General features: G+C 39.0%; 2 pseudogenes; both read left to right on the top strand.

Moving 5' to 3' along the window:
• The first annotated feature begins 13,112 nt into the window (after window positions 1-13,112).
• LOC120176675 lies at window positions 13,113-17,256 on the top strand (annotated as a pseudogene).
• A 1,828-nt stretch (window positions 17,257-19,084) lies between these two features.
• On the top strand, window positions 19,085-25,920 carry LOC120176631 (annotated as a pseudogene).
• Window positions 25,921-27,819: the final 1,899 nt, after the last annotated feature.

Raw genomic sequence — 27,819 nt, 5'->3', positions numbered from 1 at the left:
TCGTAGGCTTTAGTCAGTTGTAAATCAAGCTCGGGCGTCAGAGTTTTTCCTCCCCCCGGGAAAAGTTTTTCGTACTCACTTCGCTCCAACAATCCCGAGTTCACCATCTTCTCTATGGCGATTAAGAACGACGCGACGAAAACTGCTTTCCCATTGTTTTCTTTGGTTTTAGCCAATTCGTAAGCTTTATGGAAATCGGCTTTGTTGAGTTCGTCTTTGAGTTCTTCGCCGTCCAAGATTCCGGCTTCCGCCATTTGGTCGAGGGCGATTCCGACGGCTAAATAGAATGCTTGTTCTTCGTTCAACGACGGACCTGTTGCCGCCGCTGCTGCGTCTTGGCCCGCGACGATTTGAGTCGAGAGCGCCGTGGCCAATGAGAATACAATCAAAGCAATCTTCACCATTTTGTTTTTGAAAGGATAGGCTGAATGAGAAAGATTTTTGTGCTTGTGATGCACTAGGATGAAGATGAAATGGAATTTATATGGTTTATGTTATATGGTTTATGGTGAGGTTTTTACGCAAATTTATTGGCCGTTTTGGTGTGGTGCCCAACAACAGGACAGATAATTTCTCTCGACATTTTCAAAACTATAAATAATTGTTAATTTTGTTTCATTTTAGTATCCGCTGTTAAAAACTTAACACGTTTAGTACCTATACTATAAATTTTAGTCCATTTAATTTAAACTTTCAATTTTTTCAACTTAACGTTAAATTTGAATATGATACTATAAAATAAAAATTAAAGTTTTCAATAAAAGGGTACTAAAATAAAACAAAAATTAAACTTTATGTATGGTTTTCTAAAAAAATTGAAAGTTTATAAACACAAACTTTTTTGCTTAACAAGATTTGATTTTATTGATAATCAACTATGAGAATGTCTCGTTAAAAACCTCCATAGTCTTAAATGAAAGAAAAGAGTACATTGTCCAAGCAAGAAGGAACAAAACAAAGCGATAGCAAACAAAAACAAACAACAAACTCTGGGGAAGTCTCACGTGCGGCAAGTCTTAATATGCGGCTAAGGAAGACGCTACCGGTTTTGTTATTATTTTTTTAACAAAACCGGTAAAAAATTACCGGAAACATTATTATTTCTACTGGTTAGTTATTATTGGGCGCTTTACCGATTTTATTAACATCTAGTAAACGTTACCTAAAACATTATTTTTCTACTGGTTTTATTATTGGACACTTTACCAGAAATGTTAAAAACATTAATGTTTTAGGTAGAAAATAATGTTTTAGATAATTTTTTACCGGTTTTGTTAAAATAATAATAATAAAACCGATACCATCTTTTCTTAACTGTATATTAAAACTGTCGCACGGTAGAACTTCCCCAAACTCCTAGAACCTAAAGTAGCCATTAAAACAATCCCCCACCTTATAGACTAGAACACCCAACCAGCCACATCGAGACATCAAATTCCTTACAAAACAATAAAACAACATTAGGACTGTGGCAAATTATACTGAAGTTGCTTTTGATGCATCGAGTGCAAATTATACTGATAATCAATCAGGGACGGAGCCAAAATTAAAGATTGACAGAGGTCAAAATATTAGACTATTTAAGAAAAATATAAAGACTTATCAGATATTTATACTCGAAATTCAACATGAACAAGCGACCTTAGTGATTAAGGGGATTGTTGTTATCCTTGAGGTCTCGAGTTCAAACACTGCGTATGTAGAGGTATGAGCATTCATTGTCAAATAGTTGAAAGTCTTTGTACATATACTATATTGTATTCACCTTAAATTTATAATAAAAAACACAAAATTCACAAGAAACCTCTAATTTTTCTAATATTTAAACTTACAATGACCTAAATTGTAATTAGACTAAAAATTTGAGAACACGTACTTATCATTCTTTAGTTCGCCACTACTTGAATAAATATTTAATAAATTTTTTATTTTTTAAATTTAAATATTTATTTTTACATGAACCAAAATACCATTAAACTAAAATTATATCGAATATACAAATTTTACCATGGTTTTGTTACACATGTACTTTCTAATGCTTCAAGTCGAGCTTGCTCAATCATATAATTAGCTAATATTTATGATGTAGGACTTTCATCAGTAATTTATTGTTGTTTTATGATAGAATAGTTATCCAACTGTTGCTTTGATCATATGGACTTGCTTGGCCAGACATGATCACGAAATGATTAAATTGATGAATTTTAAATATAAAATATTAAATTTATCGAATTGTTCATTTCGTTTTTGTGGAGTAACTTGTTTATAACAATATTTAATTAAATGAATAAATTTTAGCCTTTACATAAATGATAATTTGTGTCTTACTATTTTACGGCTATAAGATCATATCAGAATTTGTCGATTACAATTTTTTTACTACCATATTAAGGATTCAGTCTTGAAATCAAATGTCTTGAAATCAAAATAATCTGAATCTAAAAAATATCGAATTGGAAACTAACTTGAATCTAAATCGACCTGATCCAAAATCAATCGGACATAATAGATTTAGTGACTGTTTGTTTACTTCAGAATGATTAAGCTGTAGACACTAATTTTGTCTCCACACTTTTATAATTTTCATATATATATATATATATTAGTATTAATTTTTATTTATTATTTACATTTTGACAGGCCCCAAATCAAATAAAATGGCCCAACAGCGGCTCAAACAAGTTGGCCCGTTCCAAACCCTAGTAGTTTTTCTCTCACCAGCGCCGCATCTCCAAGTAACCCAGGTTCCCCACGCTGCACGCCACCAATCCCGACTCTTTCGGCGCAAGGAGAGCACGAAGATCCTTCAATAACAACCCACAACCAATTATCTCGGTTCAACAGCAAACAATAGCAATGTTAGTTTTTAACTAGGAATCAAACTCCCAAAAATAGGGTGGCTTGAATATTATAAATAGCATGTAATCCCTAGTGTAACAGGGACACAGTGGATACGAAATACAAGCAGAGATACACACAAGAAAATCACGAAAAAGCAAACAAACGTTCGAAGTAATTTGTATAGAATCTGAGTGAAATAATAGACAACTGGAAATTACGTAGTACCGAAAGGGTGTTCAATGGTGCTAATTCCTTTACCGTAACCGACTCCTGAACCCGACATGTTTTCTGGTACAGCGCAGATCATGTAAGAATAAGGTATCCGATCAACCCATTTTTAATAAAATAAATGGTCGGTGGCGACTCCAATCCACAATTTTCAAGTCAAAGCCCAATTCCGGGCCCCAACCGAGAGACGGTTGCGACAACTTGGCGACTCTGCTGGGAAAAGCCATATCCTAACCACTGGACGCAATGGAGCTGCCTAGTTCCAGACTTGGTGCTTCCACCAAAGTTTAAAGTTCCTGAGTTTGAGAAGTTCGACGGGAACAGCTGCTCTTCAGCCCATATCATATGTTATGTCGAAAGATGACAGGATATGGCGGGAATGACCAACTCCTGATCCATTGCTTTCAGGAGAGCCTGTCCGGTTCAGCTATTCGGTGGTACAACCAGCTTAGTCGAACTCATATCAAGACGTGGAAGGACTTAGCCAAGTCTTTCTTGGAGCAGTATAAGCATATCAACGATATGAGACCAGACCGGGTTATGTTACAAAGCCTAGAGAAGAAACACAATGAGAGTTTCCGACAGTACGCACAGAGATGGAGCGATTTATCTGTGCAAGTTCATCCACCCTTGGATGAAAAGGAAACTAGAAAGTGTTTGTACAGACTTGAAGGCACCTTACTTCGGACACTTGGTAGCAATCACGTCGGGAAGTTTCTCAGACTTAGTCATGGCCGGTGAAATGATCGAGTTGGCCATTAAACAAGGAAAGATTGAGGGAGGAGACTCCAGTAAAAAACCTCCCGTGAAAAACAAAGAGCGAGAGATCAACAATGTAAAAACCTACAACGTCAGCAAGGGGGTTACGATCTCAAGCTCAAATTCCACAGCAGCTGTGCCATCCGGTACTTCTAGACAGAATCAGAGAGAACCAAGAAGGGAAAGGGAAAGGGAGTAGTTCGAACCCATTCCCATGACATATAAAGAATTATACCAACAGCTCTTTGACACTCATGCAGTGTCGCCTTATCCTATGAATCCAATAAGTCCCCCTTACCCGAAATGGGTATGACGAGAGCGCTCACTGCGAATACCATGGCGGTGTGCAGGGGTATTCGATTGAAAGTTGTCTCGCATTCAAGAGACTTGTGCAACGAATGCGGAACAAGAATTGGATCACTTTCAACTCCGGAGCACCAAACGTCGCCCAGAATCCCTTGCCCAATCATCAGGAGACAGGAATCAATGCATTACTACTGAAGGGGGGATGAGAATTAAATCAAGTTTCGGAAATTAAATATCCTTGGCTTGGGTATGGAGCCAAATGGTAAGGGCGGGGCTTCTTGCACCATACCCAGATACAACAGAAAAGGGAGATGGTAACCATTGTTGTTACCACAACCAAGAAGGGCATAAAGTGCAAGATTGCCCAGAGTTCAGATTGTTAGTCCAGCTCATGATGGATCGAAAGGAGCTGGAGTTTACGAAGAAATTCAAGAGTCCTTGGAAGCAGATGTTTGTGCCACTGGAGAATCATCAGACAGAAGATTTGGTAGGGGTAGTCCTTTGATAATTACCCCTAAGGCAGTTTGACAGTAACAACACCAGCCAAGGTGGTAATCTCAGCACCTCGGCCTTTTCAATATAAGGACAATCGGCAAGTTCCATGGAAGTACGAATGTCAAGTGAGTACTTTCGGAGGATGTAATAGCAAAGTGGGGCAAAGGCCACTTGAGCCGTTCAAAGAAGATGTGCTAGTTGTCAATGAACCTATAAAGGAGGAAGAAGCTAAAGAGTTCCTCAAGATCTTGAAGCACAGCGAGTACAACATTGTAGAACAGCTCCACAACTTATCTACACGTACTTCAATGCTAGCACTATTTTTAAGCTCGGAAGCACACCGGGAAGCGCTGGTGAATGTCCTTAATTAAACGTTCGTGCCACAAGATACCAGTCAGCAAGATGGATCGACTGGTGAACAATATTCAAGCCGATAATCTCATCTCGTTTTCAGATAATGAGATTCCATCCGGAGGAAGAGGACGAACAAAGGCATTACACATTACTACTTACTGTAAGGGGCATGCTTTACCAAGTGTAATCGATAATGGTTCGGCCCTGAACGTGATGCCTTCGATTACATTGAAGAGGCTACCAATAGATACCTCTCATATGAGAGCTTGTCAGAACGTGGTCCGAGCATTTGATGGGACCAAAAGAGAGGTAATCGGAAAGATCGAGGTACCATTGACCATCGGACCAGCCACCTATGCTGTTGAGTTCCTTGTGATGGATATCATGCCATCCTATAGCTGTCTTTTGGGAAGGCCGTGGATTAAAAGCAGGTGCAGTACCCTCCACGTTGCACCAGAAAGTTAAATTTGTTATTGACGGGGCTTTAGTAGTTATCAACGCTGAGGAAGATATCGTGGCAAGCGTGACCACAGAGGCTCCATACATCGAAGTAAACGAGGAAGCGGTAGAATGTTCGTTCCGCTCCTTGGAGTTTGTGAATGCCACATTCGTGGCGGAAGGAAAGAGAATCCCAAGACCTCGACTCTCCAAATGCACAAGGATGGAGATCAAGCAAACCCTGGGCCGAGGCGCCAGAACCGGGAGAGGTTTTGGGAAATATTTGCAAAATCAATCCTATCCTTCCCATCTCAAAATTAGACCAATTTGGGCTCGGTTTTCAGCCTAGTTATCATGAAAAGAGAAAGGAGATTCAAAAGAACGAGAGAGAAGATTGGCCAGATTGACTGTAAACGAACTCCAATGGAAGCCTATGACATTCCCGCCGCTATTCAGAACATTCAAGTCAGGTGGTATATGTTTGAGACCACCATACCGAGTTAGAAACGGCTCTGGAAGATCTGAACATTAATGCCGTGACCACAGAAGATGTTGACAACGGAGATAGATCCGGGATATGCCCTCTGCCACATGGGTTCGTGCCTAGCAGTTGGTCGGTGGAAGAACTACCTGTAGTTTACAAGAATCTTTCAGAGTAATATTAGAACTATCCCTATTTGCCTATACCCGGGGCAATAGGTGATCTTTTGTAAGGGTGAATAAACATTTTGTTTAAGTTTAATAAAAAGATGCATTTTTTTTCCATGGCAAACAAATTTTTCTTTTATTTTTGGAATTCATTAGCTATCTCCTTCATTCCAGTACTTCATTTCCAGTTACTCTCAAAGTTAGTTCTTGACCGTTCGTGTGGGATATTATCCTCTCTCACATGCACATCTTCCTTTTCAGGTTCCCAGATAACGATAATGTGGGCACTGATGATCCTGATCCAGAGGTGGATTTTGAATCAACCATTTGTCTTGGGGAATTTGATGAATGCGATAATCAAGAGGAGTACAACTTGCCTACCAATTGTTGAGAATGATAGAAAAAGAAGAAAAGCAAATACTGCCACATGAGGAGGCGATCGAATCTTAAATTTGGGCACTGAGGAAGATCGAAAGGAGATTAAAATCGGCACAACTCTTTCGACTGAAGCAAGAAAAAAACCTGATAGTCTTACTTCAGGAGTACGAAGATGTGTTCGCTTGGTCGTATCAAGACATGTCGGGACTAGACACAGATATGGTAGTTCACAAACTGCCAATCAAACCAGAATTCAAACCTGTGCAGTAAAAACTGAGAAGAATGCGGCCAGAAATGCTCCTTAAGATCAAGGAAGAAGTCAAGAAGCAATTGATGCCGGTTTTCTCCAAGTAGCCAAATACCTGGAGTGGGTGGCCAACATAGTGCCTGTGCCGAAGAAGGACGGGAAAGTACGCATGTGTGTCGATTACCGGGACCTTAACAAGGCAAGTCCCAAGGACAACTTTCCTTGCCACACATAGACACTCTGGTGGACAACACGGCCGGGAACGCCTACTTTTCATTCATGGATGGATTTTCGGGGTACAATCAGATCAAGATGCATCCCGAAGACATGGAGAAGACCACTTTCGTCACAATGTGGGGAAACTTTCTGTTAAAGTGATGCTTTTCGGATTAAAGAATGCTGGGGCAACATATCAGAGAGCTATGGTAACCCTGTTCCATGACATGATGCACCAAGAGATCGAGGTTTATGTCGACGACATGATTGTCAAGGTACAGACCGAGAATGAACATGTCGAGAATATGAGAAAGCTCTTCCAGAGATTGAGGAAATTCCGGTTACGACTGAACCCTAGCAAGTGTACCTTCGGGGTGACATCCGGGAAACTATTAGGCTTATAGTCAGCAGAAAAGGCATTGAGGTTGATCCTGATAAGGTTAAGGCTATCCAGAGTCTACCTCCTCCACGAACACAAAGGAGGTCCGAGGTTTTTAGGAAGATTGAATTACATAGCCCGGTTTATATCTCAGTTAACTGCAAGTGTGATCCAATCTTTCGCCTTCTCCGAAAAAATAGCCCTGGAACATGGGATGAAAAACTGTCATATTGCATTTGAGAAGGTAAAGAGTACCTGTCCCACGCTCCTATCCTGATATCCCCTATCCCAGGAAAACCTGTTCTTGTATCTCTCCATATTCGAGAGCTCCATGGGGTGTGTCCTAGGTCAACATGATGAGTCCGGGAAGAAGGAAAGAGCCATCTACTACTTAAGCAAAAAGTTCACGATTGCGAGGTCTGATATCCTCCTATGGAGAAGGTTTGTTGTGCTCTGGTCTGGGCTACAAAAAGACTCCGACAATACATGTTGTATCACACCACTTGGCTGATTTCCAAGTTAGACCCATTAAAATACATGATGGGTGTACCTGCTCTATCCGGAAGGTTAGCCCGATGGCAGATGCTTTTGTCTGAATTCGACATCGAATACGTGAGCCAAAAAACGGTAAAAGACAGTGCCATATCTAATTTTTTGGCAAGCAGAACTGATGAGAGCTATGAACCGCTGGACTTTGATTTCCCAGATGAAAACTTGATGGCCATATCTTTAGAAGAAACAAATATTTCAACAGACAGCTCCTGGAGAATGCATTTCGATGGAGCATCAAATGCATTAGGACATGGCATCGGGGCAATCCTGATCTCTCCGGAAGGGAGTCATTACCCATTTACCAGCAGACTAAACTTTGATTGCACCAATAACATGGCTGAATATGAAGCATGCGTCTTGGGAATTCGGGCTGCATTGGGGCAAAATATAAAGACTTTGCGGGTGTATGGTGACTCAGCTTTAGTAATCTATCAGCTCCGAGGAGAATGGGAAACTAAGGATATAAAACTGTTAGAATACCGAAGACTAGTGCTGGATCTACTCGAAGAGCTCGACGAAGTCACCTTCCACTACGTACCTAGAGAAGAAAATCAGATGGCTGATGCTTTAGCTATATTGGCAGCCGCATTCAGGGCTGGTGGGGAGTCTGAAATGATGCCAAACATGCAGTCGTATGAGTACCCAGTCATTGTTACCAAATTGAAGAAGTGAAAGACACTAAGCCTTGGTACGATGACATTCTGCAGTATATCAAGCATCGGAGTTATCCAGAAAAAGCCACCGAAACCGATAAAAGAACCCTTAGAAGGTTGGCAGCTGGACGTCCTTGACGGAGAGGTTTTATACAAGAAAAGCCATAACCAAGTTCTGTTAAGGTGCGTCGATGCTGAAGAGGCAAAATGATAGTGGAAGAAGTACATGATGGAGTTTGTGGAGCACATGCAAATGGGCATATGATGTCAAGACAAATAATGAGATGTGGATATTTTGGTCCACACTGGAAAGCGATTGCATCAACTATGTAGGAGATTTCATAAATGTCAGATTATGGAGATAAGATAAATGTTCCCCCCATCCGCTTCATGTAATGACGTCACCATGGCCTTTCTCTGTGTGGGGCATGGACGTTATCGAGCAAATCCATCCGAAGGCTTCGAATGGTCACCGTTTCATTCTCGTAGCAATTGACTATTTCATGAAATGGGTAGAGGCTGTCATATGCCAGTGTCACTCAATCCACTATTTGCAAGTTTCTGAAGAAAGAAATTATATGTCGGTATGGTCTACCTGAAAGGATTATCACCGATAACGCAACAAACTTGAACAACAAGATGATGAGTGCTGCTTGCGAACAGTTCAACATAAAACATCACAATTCCATTGCTTACAGACCAAAGATGAACGGAGCAGTAGAAGCAGCAAACAAAAACATTAAGAAGATAGTGGAGAAAACGACTGAAACTTACAAAGATTGGCATGAGAAGTTACCTTTTGCTTTGTTCGCTTATAGAACCTCGGTACGAACCTCGACTGGGGCAACTCCGTTTTCACTAGCCTATGGAATGGAAGCAGTCCTACCCATTGAAGTCGAGATTCCGTCTCTTCGGGTCTTGACAGAAGTCAAACTAGACGATGCAGAGTGGGTACAATCCAGATATGATCAGCTTAATCTGATAGAGGAAAAAAGACTGAAAGGCATTCATCATGGTCAAATCTATCAGAAACGAATGATTCGGGCACATGATAAAAAGGTGCGCCCGAGAATATTCGCGAAGGGGATCTAGTGCTAAAAAGAATTTGGCCAGTCCAGAAAGATTTCCGAGGAAAATGGGCGCCAAATTGGGAAGGACCTTATGTCGTGAAAAAGGCTTTCTCTGGAGGAGCCCTCATCCTGGCTGAAATAGACGGACCTGAACTGCCACATCCCATTAACTCGGACGCAGTCAAGAAATACTTGCTTAGGATGAAAACCCGAGAGGGCGTCCTAAGTTGAAAAAGAAGAAGAAGAAGAAAAGAACGTTTAGGGTGAAAACCCGAAAGGGCGCCCTAATTTGAGAAAAGAAAAAGAAAAAGAGGAAAAAAGAACAAAAGAAGAGAAAATAAGGTGGGTTCAAGATGAAAACCCGCAAAGGGCGTCTTGCAACCAAGGATGGGTCCAAGTTGAAAACCCGAAAAGGGCGATTTGGATATTAACAGTGGAAACATCCCGGCACATGAATCTTCTACGAACTCAACAAATTGGAGAAATGTTGCACTCTCCCAAACGTTATCGCATTTTCAAAGATCCCTTGGCAAAGGCTGCATTCAAGGTCACCAAACGGCTTTTCAGCTCAGAAGTGCCCACATTGTCGAGATCTAAGACATTTACACATCATCGGGTATTCGTTTTCTAGAATGTTTGCCATGTATTATTGTTCTTCTCCTCCCTTATGAATAAAGACAATCTTTCCTCTAATTCCTTTTGAGCATCTGGAATTAGATTTAAACTTAATGATTTATTTATTTTTGTGTGAAAGATAATCGTATACTGTAAAGATTCATTGAAAAGTACAGGTACCCAGAAGCCGATCAAGGCTCATGCACATGCTTGAGATGGTTGAGGAGCATCTCCTAAAAAAAAAAAAAACAAAAAAAAGAATGTGTACATCAGATTCAAACATTTGAAGAATTCAAGATCAGAGATCGGAACTTCAAGCTTTCAAAATCAAGAGTCAACAACGACAGGCCACCCAAGATCGAGATTTCTCTCCAGAGCCCAGAATAACATATGTTGCATATGCATTTTAGGCATACCTAAGAGCATGACATCCATAACATCACATATAAGCATATCTTTGCAGGTTTTACCCAGAGCCAATTTCAACTTCACAACGAAGGATATTGGACTCCAGACAACGCAAGTTCAACTTCACGACGAAGGGACCACTGGTTGTCAACAAACATTTCTCAATTTCAGAGCCAATTTCAACTTCACAACGAAGGATATTAGACTCCAGACAACGCAAGTTCAACTTCACGACGAAGGGACCGTTGGTTGTCAACAAACATTTCTCAATTTCAGAGCCAATTTCAACTTCACAACGAAGGATATGGACTCCAGACAACGCAAGTTCAACTTCACGACGAAGGGACCGCTGGTTGTCAATAATAATTTCAGAGCCAATTTCAACTTCACAACGAAGGATATTGGACTCCAGACAACGTAAGTTCAACTTCACGACGAAGGGACCGCTGGTTGTCAATAAACAATTTCCCAATTTCAACTTCACAACGAAGGATATTGGGCCCAGACAACACAAGTTCAACTTCACGACGAAGGGACCGCTGGTTGTCAATAAACAATTTCCCAATTCCAACTTCAAACAGATTGACTCAACTTCACGACGAGAGAGTCATCTGGTTGTCAATAAACATTCCCAATTTCAACTTCACAACGAAGGATATTGGGCCCCAGACAACACAAGTTCAACTTCACGACGAAGGGACCGCTGGTTGTCAATAACAATTCCCAATTCCAACTTCACAAACAGATTGACTCAACTTCACGACGAGAGAGTCATCTGTAACACACAACACCAAAGTCTTCAGGTCAAGTTTCACCTTCACGACGAAGTATCTTGAGCCAGAAGAGATTCAGAGACCACTTGCCAAGAGCTTTGAACTCGTTTTCAACCTCACGATGAGGGAATTCGTGCTCAAAATATTCGAGTTTTGACTCAACCTCACGACGAGGATGTCATTTCGTAATGACAAACCAGTCTTAATACGGATTTCAGCTCTACGACGGAGGGCATTCGATAAGGACGAAATTTGTGTCTTTTAATCTTTGCTCTATTTTCGTACACGATAATGAGCAAAGAGGGGCAGCTGTAGACACATAATTTCGTCTCCACACTTTTATAATATTACATATATATATATAGTATTATTTTATTTATTATTTAATTTTTGACAGCCCCAAAATCAAATAAAATAGCCCAACAGCGGCCAAACAAGTTGGCCCGGTCCAAACCCTAGTAGTTTTCTCTCACCAGCGCCGCATCTTCAAGTAACCCAGGTTCCCCACGCTGCACGCCACCAATCCCGACTCTTTCGGCGCAAGGAGAGCACGAAGATCCTTCAATAACAACCCACAACCAATTATCTCGGTTCAACAGCAAACCAATAGCAAATGTTAGTTTTTACTAGGAATCAACTCCCAAAATAGGGTGGCTTGAATATTATAACTAGCATGTAATCCATAGTGTAACGGGGACACAGGATACGAATACAAGCAGAGATTACACACAAGAAAATCACGAAAAGCAAACAAACGTTCGAAGTAATTGTATAAAATCGGAGTGAAATAATAGACAACTGGAAATTACGTAGTACCGAAAGGGGGTTCAAGGGTGCTAATCCTTCCTTGACCGTAACCGACCCGAACCCGACATGTTTTTTACAGCGCATATCAGGTAAGAAATAAGGTATCCGATCAACCCATTTTTAATAAAATAAATGGTCGGTGGCGACTTCAATCCACATTTTTCAAGTCGAAGCCCAATTCCAGGCCCCAACCGAAAAACGGTTGCGATATAAGCTGAATGATTCAAATGCTGAATGATTCAGGCTCTGTATGAATTAGAGGCTGTTGTTTGGCTTGAATGAAACCATTCAGCGCTGAATACTGAACCGTTAAGCATTCAGCGTGTTTGTTTCTCACATCTGAATGATTCAGTGCTGACTGATTCAACAAAACAGTGCTGAATGATTCAGTATCAAAGTACATTCTGAATGATTCAGAGCCATTATCAAACACATGTCACATTCATAGTTAATTCATACAGAGCCTCTGAATCATTCAACATTTGAATCATTCAACGCTTAGTCATTCTGAAGTAAACAAACAACCCTTAGCTCTGAATGTGACATGCTGTTTGATAATGACTCTGAATGATTCAAAATGTACTTTGAGCTGAATCATTCAACACTGTTTTGCTGAAATCAGTCAACACTGAATCATTCAGGATGATAAACACACACTGAATGTTGAACGATTCAACATTCAACGCTGAATGGGTTCCATTCAGAGCCAAACAAACAACCCCTTAATTTAGACGGTTCATGGCTGATTCAGATAATATTTAAAGAGTTCAATGGCAAAATGCAAAATTCCCAAAAGGAAATTTCAAAAGGAGGGTACTATCGTGATTATCCATTCCCTTAAAACCAGGAATCTGAAAACGTGGCTTTTAAGTGAGGAAGAAAACAAAAAAAAAACAACGGAGCTCTAGTTTTCTTACGAGTCTCGTCGTTCAATAATTCCCCGTTTTGCCCTTCCCTTCTTCCCTTTATTTACACTCCCCTGCCACTTTCCGCTATTGTCGTTTTCCCTCCTCTCCTACTCCTCAATGTCGTTTCGCATTCCCAGTTGCTCCGAAGCTCAATCCAACTCTTCAAAACGCTGCGTTTAGGGCTCCTTTTTGATCCGTGTTGAGGATGAATCGGAGCTTTAGTGCTCAGCAAGAACGGCAATGCAACGTCGGCGCTGAAACAACGGCAGCGGCTGAGAGCTTCGTTGATGAAGGAGAAAGAAGATGAGCTCGCATTGTTTATCGAGATGCGTAGACGTGAGAAAGAACAGAGTACGCTTCTTAATCACCCTTCCGAAGACTTTGATGCTCCTTTAGGTAAGTTTTTCTTTTGAATTTTTCTGGGTTTTGTTCTTCGTGATTAGTTTGGAAGTTTTAGTAGCTGATGTGTCAAATTTGGTATTTTTGAAAATCTTAGTAAAACCTGGAACTTCTCCCGTATTTAATCTCTCGGCACCGACGACTACGGCGGTGGAAAAGACCGGTGCGCTGACGATTTTCTTAATTCTGAAAGTGAAAAAAAAACGATTATGAATGGTAATTTCTTTCTTTGTTTGTTTATTTGCTCATTAATTTAATTTATTAATCTGCTATTATTTTAACTGAAAGCAGAATCCAAGAAGCTCTCTTTCAAGTTAGAAGTTAACATCAAATGTTGGATGACGGAAGAACAACGTTGGAATTGGCTTAGTTCTTTATTTTTAATTAATTGTAGTATCGGTTAGCTTATTTAACATTTTAACGTTCTTTTGATCATTTACCTGTAGGTTTTGGTTAATTTACTTTAAGTTTGCCAAAACAACAGGAAGAGAGATGAAAGGAACAAGAAAGTGGGATGATAATTATTGTTTACATGTGTTTCATTAAAGTTAATAATTTGATGGTTGTGATGGGCAGTTTTAACATTTGCTCTGGGGTCAAGAGCTGCAAGTATATTAACACTTGTATTCTCTAATAATGGTGGCTACTTTTGGTTTGTCTTCTCTGAAGCTAGTAAAGTATTGGTGATGATTTGTTATGGTGTCCTTTGATGAGGGTTGCAGTACCGTACTGGGAACTCAAACTACAGTTTCCTTTCTATTTGAGTTGAGTTAAACCACATTTCATTGTTAAAGTGGTTCCATTTATTCTCATGGTTCTATATCCTTTTTGTTCCTATTATTAGATTCAGATATTACTTGTGATTCATGTTGTCATTTTACATGTTTTCCTTTCCTTGTTATCTGAAAGAGGCTGAAAAGTTGGTAGATTCTATCTGCGTATCTTTGGGTAAATCTAGGTTGGCTGCCATCAAATGTTAAGTTTAGTTTTCCAAAACAAGCCAATTGTTCAATATCGACACCATAAGCAGAGAACTGATCCCAAAAAAGGACTGGAACTCTGACATCCATTTATATGTTGGTCTGTCAGGAATGGTGGACTTTCAAATTGTGATAAATTCAGGAGAATTTCTAAATTTATTGTAACTTTGGAAAGTAAACATGATTCTTTGCTTCACAAAGTTTTCTGTAATGTTATGTTGAATCTTAAGATATGAATCCTTGATGTTAAGAATGGTTAAAGGATTTTGAAATGCGGTTTTGATTCCAAAACCTTTTAAACGGAAGTTTTCATGAATTCCCACAATCTATTGAAAGATGTTAAAATATCCACTTGTGCTAATCCTTTCCTTTTCCCACATGATGCAATTAAGTGATAATATTTCTTTTAGTATGACTCTATCATGCATTGTCTCTATTACAGGCTTTAACACCTCCTGGTACTCCTCTTTTCCTTCCTTAGAGATGGAGTCACAAAAAGACGTAATGAGTCAGATTGGTGCTCCTAAGGCTGGCTCAACTACACTGAAATCTAGGGTATGAAAAGTTTTCTTAATGCTATAATATGGATTGCATACCTTTGAAAAGTTTGATATTTAAGTACATTATATAGTATTTGCTGGAAGCAAGAATTTATCCCGTTCAACATTTGTTAACGAGTCGGATTTTCTTGAAGATCATGTTTGAACAAAACATAGCCCTGTTTTGGCCAATTTGCTGTGAAATTTGATTATTCCTGTCAAGCTTTAGATTCGTGTGGGTCAAGAATCAGCAAAACTGAAGGCTCTTTGTTTTTGTAACTAACATTAACTGTTTAAAGAGCCGTTTTTAACTAGGAACAAACATGGATGTCTGTCTGTTATCTTGGAACTCGTTATCTTTCTCTATGTATGTTACTGACTTGCCATCAGATATCAATTGGTACTATTTGGCAGCTTAGCAGGAATAACTCTCACTGGTCCCCAAATTTAAGTACTTAGAAGTAATGAAAACTGTGTACCTGTTAAAATATCATCGATGACTATGTTCTCAGATATTTTTGCATCCTAAAATTGCAAAGGTTATTTCCATGGGTTCGTTTGGTTTTTGGACCTTTAAGTGTTCTGATAATTGGATTCATGAACTTATTCGCAATAGCTATCTGTTCATTGCTTTATTAGCTGGCGAATTCCCACCCCAGAGTCTGCTGCCAGGAGCAACTTTTCAGCAAAGCAACCGGTTTTATCCCCTGGGTCGAATTCTACAGGTGTTCGCAGGCCCTCATCATCAGGGGGTCCAGGTTCAAGACCAGCAAACCTACTGGGCGCACTACATTGACTGGAGCATCTAAACCTACAAGATCGTCAACACCCACATCTCGGGCCACATTCATCAACTAAGCCATCAAATCCCTCAACTAAGCCTGTAACATCTGCAGCAAAGCCTGTAATTTCTGCTACCAAGTCGCAACAAAACCTGTAACTTACACAACTAAGCCCACGGTTTCTGCTGCCAAGACTGCATCTTCTGCTACTAAACCCACAGTTTCTGCAAGATCTGCCACGCCGACAAGGTCAACAACAAGGTCGTCAACACCAACTGCAAGACCTTCTATGTCTTCTTCCAAACCTGTATCAAGAGCAGCCACACCGAACCCGTCGTCCATCAACTGCTGCTAATTATGCCCCAATCAAACCATCGCCATCGTTGCAAAGCCAACTCCTGCAGCATCCAGAAATTCTGTTCCATCACGTGGTGCCTCTCCAGTGGTGAAATCTAAGCCATGGAAGCCTTCTGAATGCCTGGTTTCTCACTTGATGGTCCACCAAATTTACGAACAACACACTACCTGATAGACCACTTTCAGCGACAAGAGGCAGGCCTGGACACCAAGCTCTCGATCTTCTTCTGTTGAACCAGGTCCTATCAGTAGACCAAGACGGCAATCATGCTCTCCTTCGAGAGGACGTCCCCCTAATGGTTCTATGCTGCATGTCAGTGGGAGCTCCGTGCCTGCAATAAGTCGTGGATATTCAAAAGTTAGTGACAACGTGAGCCCTGTTGTGATTGGAACTAAAATGGTTTGAGAGGGTAATAAACATGCGGAGACTAGCGCCTCCTGGAAAGATAATAAACATTCTCCTCACGGTAACTTGTCTGGGAAGCATCACAGATAGTTCGCTTGGAAGAACGCTCTCAAAGAAGTCATTGGATATGGCTATAAGGCATGGTGAGTATCTACTAAAATTTTTTGAGGATATGTTTTTTTTTTTTTTGATAGGAGTTGAGGATATGTTTTAGTTAATAATTATATTCGTAGGTATCACAAATCATTTAGTTATCAAGTAAATATGTTTGAAGCTATCACGGTATCATTTAGTTATCAAGGTATCATGAATCATTTAGTTAATAGCTATATTCGTAGGTAGCATGGTTATCCCTCGTTTATCCCTCTGTCTCAACTTTTAAGTTCTAAGAGTCAGCCAATACACTAACAAGTTGAAGGTTGGGATGTGGCATTTCCTTATATGATTTCATACTTGTCTTAATCAGGATATATCGACGCATTCCTGGTAATTTACGGCCATTAATGACAAATATTCCAGCATCATCTGTACAGCGTGAGATCAGGTCCTATGCGAAGCAGAAATATAGTGTCTCGGATTCCCCTCTTGCTACAAGCAGCAATGCTAGTCAGAGCTTAGTGTCAATAACAACGGCATTTGTTTCAATGGGAACGAAGTAGAAGATGATATTTGCAGTGATGTAGGTGGTCTATCCCCTGCCAGCATGCATGCCAGATGATTTCCAGATTTTTGGCCGGTTTCATCTATTTCCCCATATGTATACGTGTATTATAAAATGGATATAAGTTCGTACTGGTTTAGGGTTTAAGCTCCTATAATGGTCAGTTTCATTTTATGGGTTTTTAAAATCAATAACCTTTTTATTTTATTAGAAAAATGACCCCTAATCATTTATTGGAAAAATGACCCCTAATCATCATTATTTGGAAAAATGACCCCTAAAGACCTGCAGAAAGTGAGGTCAGAATCGTGTTTTGTAGAAGCGAGTTCCACGTATTTCTCGCGTCCAAGTTCTTTCACGTCGATGGATCTCGTGTTCTGCAGAAAGTGAGGTATTGGCCATTTGGGGATATTTTTCAAATAATTTTGGACGGAGGTTATTTTATAAAAAGTAATAAATTTTTTTTTTGAAAAAAAGCCCATCTTATGGGTGATTTTAATAAAAATAATAATTAGATATCATAATGGGAAAAAAATGTAGGTATTAAAATCAAAGGACAAGTCTTTATCACACTGCAACTTGGTGTATGCATCATAAATGCTTAGCATGTGAGAAGACACTTTGAGATCCCTGAATGTGGAAGATAGACCTTTGCAACCGTATCATGGAATGACAAAAGAGGCTTCCAACTTGGTCTTGAAAGTGACCATACACCAAAAATCCATAGTCCCAAGGGAAAGCTAGTGATCTAAAAGACAGTTTGGTCCTTCATACTCGACATATTTTTGTATTCAGCAGTCTTAGCTGCACCGAACTTATCGTGATCGACCGTGAAAAATAGCGTCTTTTATGTCTACCATCACAATGTAATGAAGACGCCATCAATAGACAAGCCTCGTATAGCTCGGATCACATCGAGAAACACCAACCTTTATACCATGGCTCAATCAAAATAACTATGTGCATGAATCTTTCAACTGAAATCAGGTCGTTTGTTAAAAGATTGTTATCTGTCATCGAATTTTTTTAAACTTGTAAATTTTTTATTCATCTCATTGTTACAACTGAAACCGAAGTGTTTGAGACTATTTTTTCGGACTTGAAATTTTTGAATTTCACAGAAAATGAGAGAGGAATTTTCGATTTCGTTTATGCATCAAGAGTAGCTTTCATAGTCGAAATGTTTGAGATTTATGACTTCATTGAACATTATCCTGATTGTGACCCTACAGGCAATATCAGCCATAATTGTCGATGCCCAAGTTTCTCCATAAAGGTGACACTAAGATTATGTGGAAAACCTTCGAATAGATAATTTCGACCCTGCAGAGAGTTTCATCCGTACAATCCAGCGTTTACTTGACAAGCTAGTCTCCTATATCACTTTCTTATAGTACAAGAAATTAATGTTTCCGAGTATATAGAGTAATAAATGGAAAACAATATCGACCATGAAAAACCAACCCCAAGTAAACGCATCTAACTAAAGATTGCCCAGGGGAATTGTAGCCTCATGCATGACTATCAAATTCCGAAAACTTGAATCGTTGAAGGGATGGAATTAGATATCTGAGTTCAAAACATCTATATTGCACTACTTGTTGATGAACAAAGCACTCTCACATCTCATCAATTAAGAAAAAATTCTCAGGTTGATGGAAAGTGTCCGCCTCTTTTTTCCTGTTTACATTGAAGCCATAATGCTTCTCATGCTTCGACTTATGGGGCCTAACTTGCTTGGTTTAGCAACAGGAAATCCTTTAGTTAGAGGAAATGGCACTGATCAACAAGCTCTGCTCCAGTTCAAAGCCAAGATAACCAGTGATCAGCTCAGTACTATGGAGTTGGAATAGTGCCATTCACTTCTGTCAGGGCGTGGCGTTACATGCGGTTGCAAGCATCGTTGAGTCACCAGGTTGGAACTTCCATTCCTCAAGCTCTCGGGATCTTTATCGCCATACATGGGAATTTGATCTTTCTAAAGGAGCTGAATCTTGGGGAAACAGCTTCTGCAGCCGGATTCCTCAAGAAATCAGTTTTTAAGAAGGCTGCAGAAACTCGAATTGGCAATAACTCTATCAGTGGTGGGATTCCTTCCAAATTATCTGCTTGTACTAAGCTTACATTTGTTGGTATGAGAGGCAACCAGCTAACGGGAGAAATGCCTGCTTAGTTGGGTCTCTTGTCAAACCTGAAGCGCATGGTTTTCGGCAACAACAGTTTGGAGGAGTATCCACCTTCGTTGGGGAACTGTCATCGTTGGAGATGCTTTATTTGCAGAAAAAGGTTTTAACCGGGATTATACCTGAAGCTCCTGAACAACTGACAAATCGTTCATTTTTCTCGGTAGCAGCAAATGCAATTTCAGGTATTCTTCCTATTGCAATGTTCAATCTCTCAAATATGGTGGCCTTTGATATCGGTGCAAACATATTCACGATACTCTTCCGTATGACATGCAACCAATATGCCATATATCGAGTTCTTTTCCATATCGATAAATCAAAATCCGGGCAAATCCCGATTTCAATATCCAATGCCTCAAATTTGCATTCACTTCAATTAAATGAAAACAAACTCAGTGGAAAATGTGCCTTTGTTAGAAAAGATGGACAAAATGTCATATTTATCCATGCAAAAACCATTTGGGACATGGGAGGGAAGGTGACTTGAATTCGTCTGCACTTTGTTAATAATACCAAACTAGAAGTTCTAGATATAGCTAAATAATTTTGGAGGGGTACTTCCTGGATGCATTAGCAATTTTTCTAGCAACTTTCTCCAATTAGAATAGAAGAGAATGGAATATCTGGACAAATTCCAGATGGAATTGGAAATCTCATCAATTTGGAGGGACTGACGGTATCAGAAAATCAACTTTCGGTACCATTCCTCGATATTGGGAAGCTCAAAGAAGCTGAAGATATTTTCACTTTTAGAAATTATTTCTCTGGGACTATTCCTCATTCTGTTGGAAATTTAACCATGTTACTCAAAATTGCTTTGTCTTTTAACAATCTTCCGGGCAACATTCCTTCAAGTCTAGGTAACTGCCAAAATTTGCTTGGAATGGATCTTCTTACAATAATCTTAGTGGCCAATCCCCTGAAATACTTAGTATCCCCTCCATGTCTAATCTAGTAGACTTATCATCAAATCATTTGACTGGTGAGCTTCCCATTGAAGTAGGAAACCTGAGAAATCTAGGTGTGTTCCATGTTTCCAAAAATATGCTATCTGGTTTGCTTCCAAAAGCCCTTGGTAGTTGTGTAAGTTTGGAGTACTTGTTCTTGGATGACAATTTTCTTGAAGGGCCCATTCCTTCATCTTTGAGTTCATTGAGAGGTCTTCAGGTATTGGATGTATCGAACATAATCTTTCATGGGTTCCAGAATTTCTTGTGAGCTTTGGGGCATTACAATTTTTGAATATCTCTTTCAATGATTTTGAGGGAGTGATACCAAGCGGCGGAGTCTTTAAGAATGCAAGTGCTACATTTGTTGAGGGAAACAACAAGCTTTGTTGAGGCATTCCCGAGTTACATTTGTCACATCCCAAGTTACATTTGTCAAGATGTAACTCAAAAACATCATCAAACACTTCTCTCAGAGTAAAAATTGCATCTATTGTTGTGATTCCGGCAGTGATTTCGGCTCTCACTTGTCTCCTTATCTTGTGGTTTAGAAAAAAGATAGAGTATCCAATAACAACTTGTGCAGAAAGTTCCCTTCTACAGTTATCCTACCAAAGCATCTTAAGGGCTACAGATAGATTTTCTATGCAAAATTTGCTTGGTTCTGGAAGCTTCAGTTCTGTATACAAAGGAATTCTTGAAGAGAGTGGAGCGGTTATTGCCGTAAAGGTGTTTGATCTTCTGAATCGTGGAGCTGCTAGGAGTTTCCTGGTTGATGTGAAGCCTTGAAGAACATTCGACATCGTAATCTTGTCAAGATACTAACAGCCATTTCAGGTGTCGATTATCAAGTCAATGATTTTAAAGCCTTGGTTTACGAGTTCAAGGAAAATGGAAGCTTGGAGGACTGGCTGCATCCATCTGTCCTCAAGAATGGACCGGAGACAGCTAGACGCTTGAACTCCCTCCAACGAGTAAGCGTGGCTATAGATATTGCCCATGCACTTGAATATTTGCACCATCATTGCGAAATATCGATCATACACCGTGAGCTCAAGCCAAGCAATACTCTACTTGATAAGGAAATGGTTGGCCATGTAGGTGAGTTTGGCTTGGTGAAATTTTTTTCTGCAGATATGCTCAACTGTTCTACTAATCTTTGCTCCCTTGGATTAATAGGAACTATTGGTTATGCTCCACCTGGTATGTTCACTTTTTTAATTTATTCCATTATTAAAAGCAAAAGATATAATCTAAAAAGTAGGTTCCCTATATTTTCTCCGCAATTATTTCTATATTTAATTTTTTTATGATTTAATTGTAGAATATGGCATTGGAAGCGTGTTGTCAACAAAAGTTGATGTCTATAGCTATGGCATACTCCTGCTAGAGATGTTTACAGGGAAAATACCAACTGATGAAAATTTTAAAGAAGGTTTAAGTATTCGCAATTTTGTGGAGGCAGCGTTGCCCGAACGAGTGATTGAGATTGCAGATCCCATTTTGCTTCAAGAGAGTGTAAGTCAAGGAACAATCCCAAACATCACTCTCGATGAAAACAGACAGGGAAATGACAAACATCTTCAGTGGTTGAATTTGATAATGGAAATAGGACTTGTTTGTTCTGCTGAATCATGAATCACCAAGTGAGCGGATGGGCATGTGTGATGTAGTTACCAAGCTTTGTTCTATTAGAGACAAGCTTCTTCGTCCAACTCTATTACATCATGGAATTCGAACTTCATAAGCTGCTCAATCAGCAGGTAATGTTGTTTTCTTACCTTAAACGAAATACTCAATCATTTCACCATTCGAGGCAGATTTTCACTACTTCGACATAATTGTTGCAGTAGTTTGGACTAAAGTCAACTGTTCCCTTGTTCCTTGATGGGACTAAAGTCAAGTTGGAGCTGCAAACTTTGAAACTTTAGTTGAGAAAAAAACCCCTCATTTTCCATTTTTATTGAACTTTGCTTTGATGTTCTTCATTCAAACGACAATAGTCAACGATGGCTGCACAATTATGACACTGCCGTGAGTGTCATCCACTAAATCCAGCTTTTCCTCAGCGTTTACTTGTGCATCAATTGTTGCTAAACGAAATTCAGCTTTTACTCATTTGTTTTTTCACTCTAGTTCTTGTTGGTCAACAAAGCACTCTCGAAACCGAATCAATTTCATCAATTAAGAAATTGATTCAGGTTGATGGAGCAATCAAGAAAGCATATGGAAGTTATAGTTCTTCTCTTATGCTTCAGCTTGCAGGTTATTGACTTGCTTGGTTTAACAACAGCAGCCCCTGCAATCAGAGGAAATGAGACCGATCAACAAGCTTTACTCCAGTTCAAAGCCAAGATAACTGGTGATCAGCTCGGGGTGATGGAGTCTTGGAATAGTTCGATTCATTTCTGCCAGTGGCACGGTGTTACATGCGGTCGCAAGCATGGGAGAGTCACTAAGTTGGAACTACAATTTCTCAAACTGTCTGGATCTTTATCACCATACATTGGAAATTTGAGCTTTCTCAGGAAGTTGAACCTTGGGGGAAACAGCTTCTACAACCAGATTCCACAAGAAATCGCTCATTTAAGAAGACTAAAAATATTGGACCTGACCAATAACTCCATCAGAGGTGAAATTCCATCCAATTTATCTGCTTGTTCCGAGCTTACAATCATTGGTATGAGAGGTAACCAGCTAACAGGAGAAATACCATCTTCGTTGGGTCTCTTGTCACACCTGAAATACTTGAGTTTTCATAACAACAGTTTGACAGGGAGTATCCCACCTTCATTGGGAAACTTGTCATCCCTAGAGGTGCTTGCCTTGACGAGGAATGCATTAACTGGGATCATACCTGAAGTTCTTGGACAACTGAGAAATCTTTCATTTTTCGCAGCAGCAACAAATGCTATATCTGGTACTGTTCCAGTCTCAATGTTCAATCTATCCAAGATCAGAGTCTTTGATATTGGCGGAAACAGGATCCAAGGTACTCTTCCTTCTAACCTAGGAATCACTATGCCATATCTTGAGTTCTTTTCTTTAGGAGGAAACCAAGTCTCTGGACAAATCCCGATTTCAATATCGAATGCCACAGACCTTAATGTACTTCAATTTTCATTAAATAGATTCACTGGAAATGTGCCTTCATTAGAAAAGCTGGATAAATTGGAAAGCCTTCAACTAGGGGTAAACCATTTGGGACATGGGAGAGAAGGTGACTTGAACTTCCTATGCACTTTAGTCAATAATACCAAACTAGAACTTCTATACATAAACAGAAATAATTTTGGAGGGGTAATTCCCAAATGCATTAGCAATTTTTCTACCACCCTTCTCCATTTTAGAATAGAACGGAACAAAATCTTCGGAAGGATCCCGGATGAGATTGTAAACCTCTCCAATTTAGAGGCACTAGTGGCATACCAAAATCAACTATCAGGTCCCATTCCCTTTGATATTGGAAGGCTTCAGAAGCTAAATATATTTAGTGCTCACACGAATTTTCTCTCTGGGACTATTCCACACTCTATTGGGAATTTAACAATGTTAACAAAACTTGTTTTAGATGTTAACAATATTCAGGGCAACATTCCATCTAGTCTAGGAAAGTGCCAAAATTTAATTGGAATAGATCTTTCTTACAACAATCTTAGTGGGACAATACCCTGTGAAGTACTTGAGCTGTCATCCTTGTCTATTGAACTAGATTTATCATCAAACTCTTTGACTGGTGAGCTTTGTGTTGGAGTAGAAAAGCTGCAAAATCTAGGTGCATTGAATCTTTCCAACAACAAATTATCTGGTTTTCTTCCAAAGAACATTGGCAGATGTGTAAGCTTGGAGTATCTGTTCTTGGATGGCAATTTGTTTGAAGGACCTATTCCTCCATCTTTGAGTTCATTGAGAGGTCTTATGGCATTGGGCTTATCTGACAATAATCTTTCAGGTAAGATTCCAGAATTTCTTGAGAGCTTTGGGGCATTACGGTATTTAAACGTATCTTTCAATGATTTTGAGGGAGCGATACCGAGTGAAGGAATCTTTAATAATGCAAGTGCTACATTCGGTAGAGGAAACAATAAGCTTTGTGGAGGTATCCCTGAGTTACACCTATCTAGATGTAACAGAAAAAGATCGAACAAAAGATTAAAAATTGCAATTGTTGTTGTGAGTTTGGGACTGATTGTGGTATTCTCTTTTCTCCTCATCTTATGGTTTAGAAAGAAAAAAAAGCAGCAGCCAATAGCAACTTGTGCAGAAAATTCGCTTTTACAATTATCGTACAAAAGCATCCTAAAGGCTACTGATGGATTCTCTATGCAGAATTTGATTGGTTCAGGAAGTTTTGGTTCTGTGTACAAAGGAATCCTTGAAGAGAGTGGATCATTGATTGCGGTAAAGGTTCTCAATCTTTTTAACCATGGAGCTTCGAGGAGTTTTTTGGCTGAATGCGAAGCCTTGAAGAACATTCGACATCGGAATCTTGTCAAGGTATTAACAACGATTTCAGGGGTTGATTACCAAGGCAATAATTTTAAAGCCTTGGTGTACGAGTTCATGGAAAATGGAAGCTTGGAGGACTGGTTGCATCCATACGTCAAAATGAATGAACCTGAGACAACAAGAAACTTGAACTTCTTACAAAGAGTAAGTGTGGCGATAGATGTTGCTCATGCACTCGAATATCTACACCATCATTGTGAAACACCGATCATTCATTGTGACCTCAAGCCAAGCAATATTCTACTTGATGAGGAAATGGTTGGTCATCTAAGTGATTTTGGCTTGGCAAAAATCCTTTCTTCAAACATGCTTAACTATTCTACTAATCAATCAAGCTCCCTCGGGTTAAGAGGAACCATTGGTTATGTTCCAACAGGTCGATTCTCTATATTCATTTCCTCAACTTCTATAATCATTCTTTATATTCTTCGCATATTCAAAGCATGAATGTGAGAGGAAATCTTGATACTATATAATTTGTGATAAATGAATTGCAGAATATGGCATTGGAGACGAGTTGTCAACAAAAGGTGATGTATATAGCTATGGAATTCTCTTGCTGGAGATGTTTACGGGGAAAAGGCCGACTCATGATATGTTCAAAGAAGGTTTCAGCATTCACCACTTTGTTATGCAAGCTTTGTCTAATCGAGTGACTGAGATTATAGATCCCATTCTTCTTCAAGAGCGAGCTATTCAAGGAAAAAATTCAAGTATAACTCACAGTGACATACATCTTCAACACTTGAATTCAATATTTGAAATAGGACTCGCTTGTTCTGCTGAATTACCTAGTGAGCGGATGGACATGAGCGATGTTGTTCCCAAGCTTTGTTCTATTCGAGACAAGCTTCTTCGTGTAACTTGCTCACATCGTGAGCACCAAGCTTTATATGGTACTAAATCAGAAGGTAAACAACTAACATTGTTCTAAACAGAATAATCAATCATTACATGAGTTCAGATAAATGCTTTAATTCAAATGATTTTAACAAGCAAAATGAATTTTGATTACATTCTGTTATAGTAAATCTGATGGTTTAGACCCTTCCTTGTTTTCATATGTTGCAGGTACCTAAGGTTCCATAGTATGAACGGTTTTGAGTAGCTAAGGTCAGGCAAAGTGCTTCTATTACATTTTATTCACATCCTATCTGGAATTTTCAGGACTCGGCTTTACAGTACAAGAGTTGGGAAAATGATTAATATGTGGTTTACAGATTGGTATTTAGGGGCTGTTGCTGCTTCTATTTTCCTTTCAGATAATAGCTACTCAATAGTTTTTCTTTCTATTGTTATTTGTGGTCTTCGAGTCTATGCAGCTTTGATTTGCGAACTTAAACATGCTTATATAAAACGAGTTAATCTCGGAAGATGATAACAATGTTTGTCGTTTATTGTTTGAGTCTTGAGATTTGATACTTTAATATTGTGATTTACTTATGGATTTTATTTTCTAATTTTCTATGAAGTATCGACTTTATTTACGAATGTTTACATTTATTTATAATTTTAATTTTTTTATATGTCGTATTCTTGCCGTCCCAGTACCCTATAATTTTAAAAATTGTCATTTCCTGTCCCGGTCCCGTATCCATCCCCGTATTCTCATCAGTTCAACATAGGTGTTTAGGAGTGGCAATGTCTCGTTTCTCCACGAGGCAACATACTAGATTTGAGCTTTCTCAGAGCTCCAAGTTCACCATCCTATATAGAAAAATAAAAATAAGTTAAATATACTATATAAAAACTATACAGAAACTATTACTTTTTTTTGAAATATTTATGAAAAAAGTTTTAAAAAAAGTTCACATAATGTCGAAAAGCATAATTATAGCTATTTTTGAAAAAAAATTAAATTAAGAACTACAATTATTGATAAACGTTTAAATTTTAGAAGAAAAAACAAATATAATTAATTGCACCCTTAACTTTATAAGGGATGATTTAGTAATAAAAAAGATAAATTAAACAAAAAAAATTATCTGAAATTGACAACATATTATTAAAGAAAATAGTAAATGACCTATTTTTTACACGACAAAAAAATGAAAAAGAAAACATTGAAATGGAAAGTAAATAATGATTATATACTTCCCTCGGTGAGATGGTTAGTATTATTACACGCGTTCTAATATGATTGGTGGGGCACATATTTTTATTAGATTTTAATTAATAACGGATGCACTTGGCTCCGGATAAGTGAATACCCATTATTTTAGATAAATTATTAAATTCAGTTCAATGTGTTAAGAGAACGAGAAAAATGAGATATTCGCATACCCATTTTGTTTAAGAAAATGAGCATTAAAATTTCGGACCTCATTCATAAATTTCTGGAATAACCACTAATTTTAATGATAATAATTAAAAATATTTTTATAAGTGTAAATCTAAGTTTATTAAAATGAACAAATACACATTAGAATGAACAATGTACGAACCAAATGATATATGTGATAAATGAATTGTAGTTATTTTTTGAGGTCTCGGGTTTGACCACCATGAATGTCAAGGGTGCGAGCATTCCATGTAAAACGGAGAGCCGGATGTCTAGGGGAGAACCAGATCATTTGCAAAGCCCTTGATGATTAAAGAAGTTATATGCCCTTCTTATTAGTTATTACATAGAATATGGCATGGGAAGCAAGTTGTCAACAGAAGGTGGTGTCTATAGCTATGGCATCCTCCTGCTAGATATGTTTACGGGGAAAAGGCCGACTGATGAAAGGTTTAAAGAAGGTTTAAGTATTCACAAGTTTGTTAAGGCAGCGTTTCCCGAACGAGTGATTGAGATTGCAGATCCCCTTCTTCAAGAGAGTGTACAACGAGGAACAATCGAAGACATCACTCTCAATGAAAACAGGCAGAGAAATGACAAACATCTTCAGTGCTTGAATTTGATGATGGAAATAGGACTTACTTGTTCTGCTGAATCACCGAGTGAGCAGATGGATATGAGTGATGTTGTTACCAAG

This window comes from Hibiscus syriacus, unplaced genomic scaffold (assembly GCF_006381635.1).
Source record: "Hibiscus syriacus cultivar Baekdansim isolate YM2019G1 unplaced genomic scaffold, ASM638163v2 tig00112249_pilon, whole genome shotgun sequence".
NCBI lineage: Eukaryota > Viridiplantae > Streptophyta > Magnoliopsida > Malvales > Malvaceae > Hibiscus > Hibiscus syriacus.
This window is presented reverse-complemented; position numbering and strand designations above follow the sequence as displayed.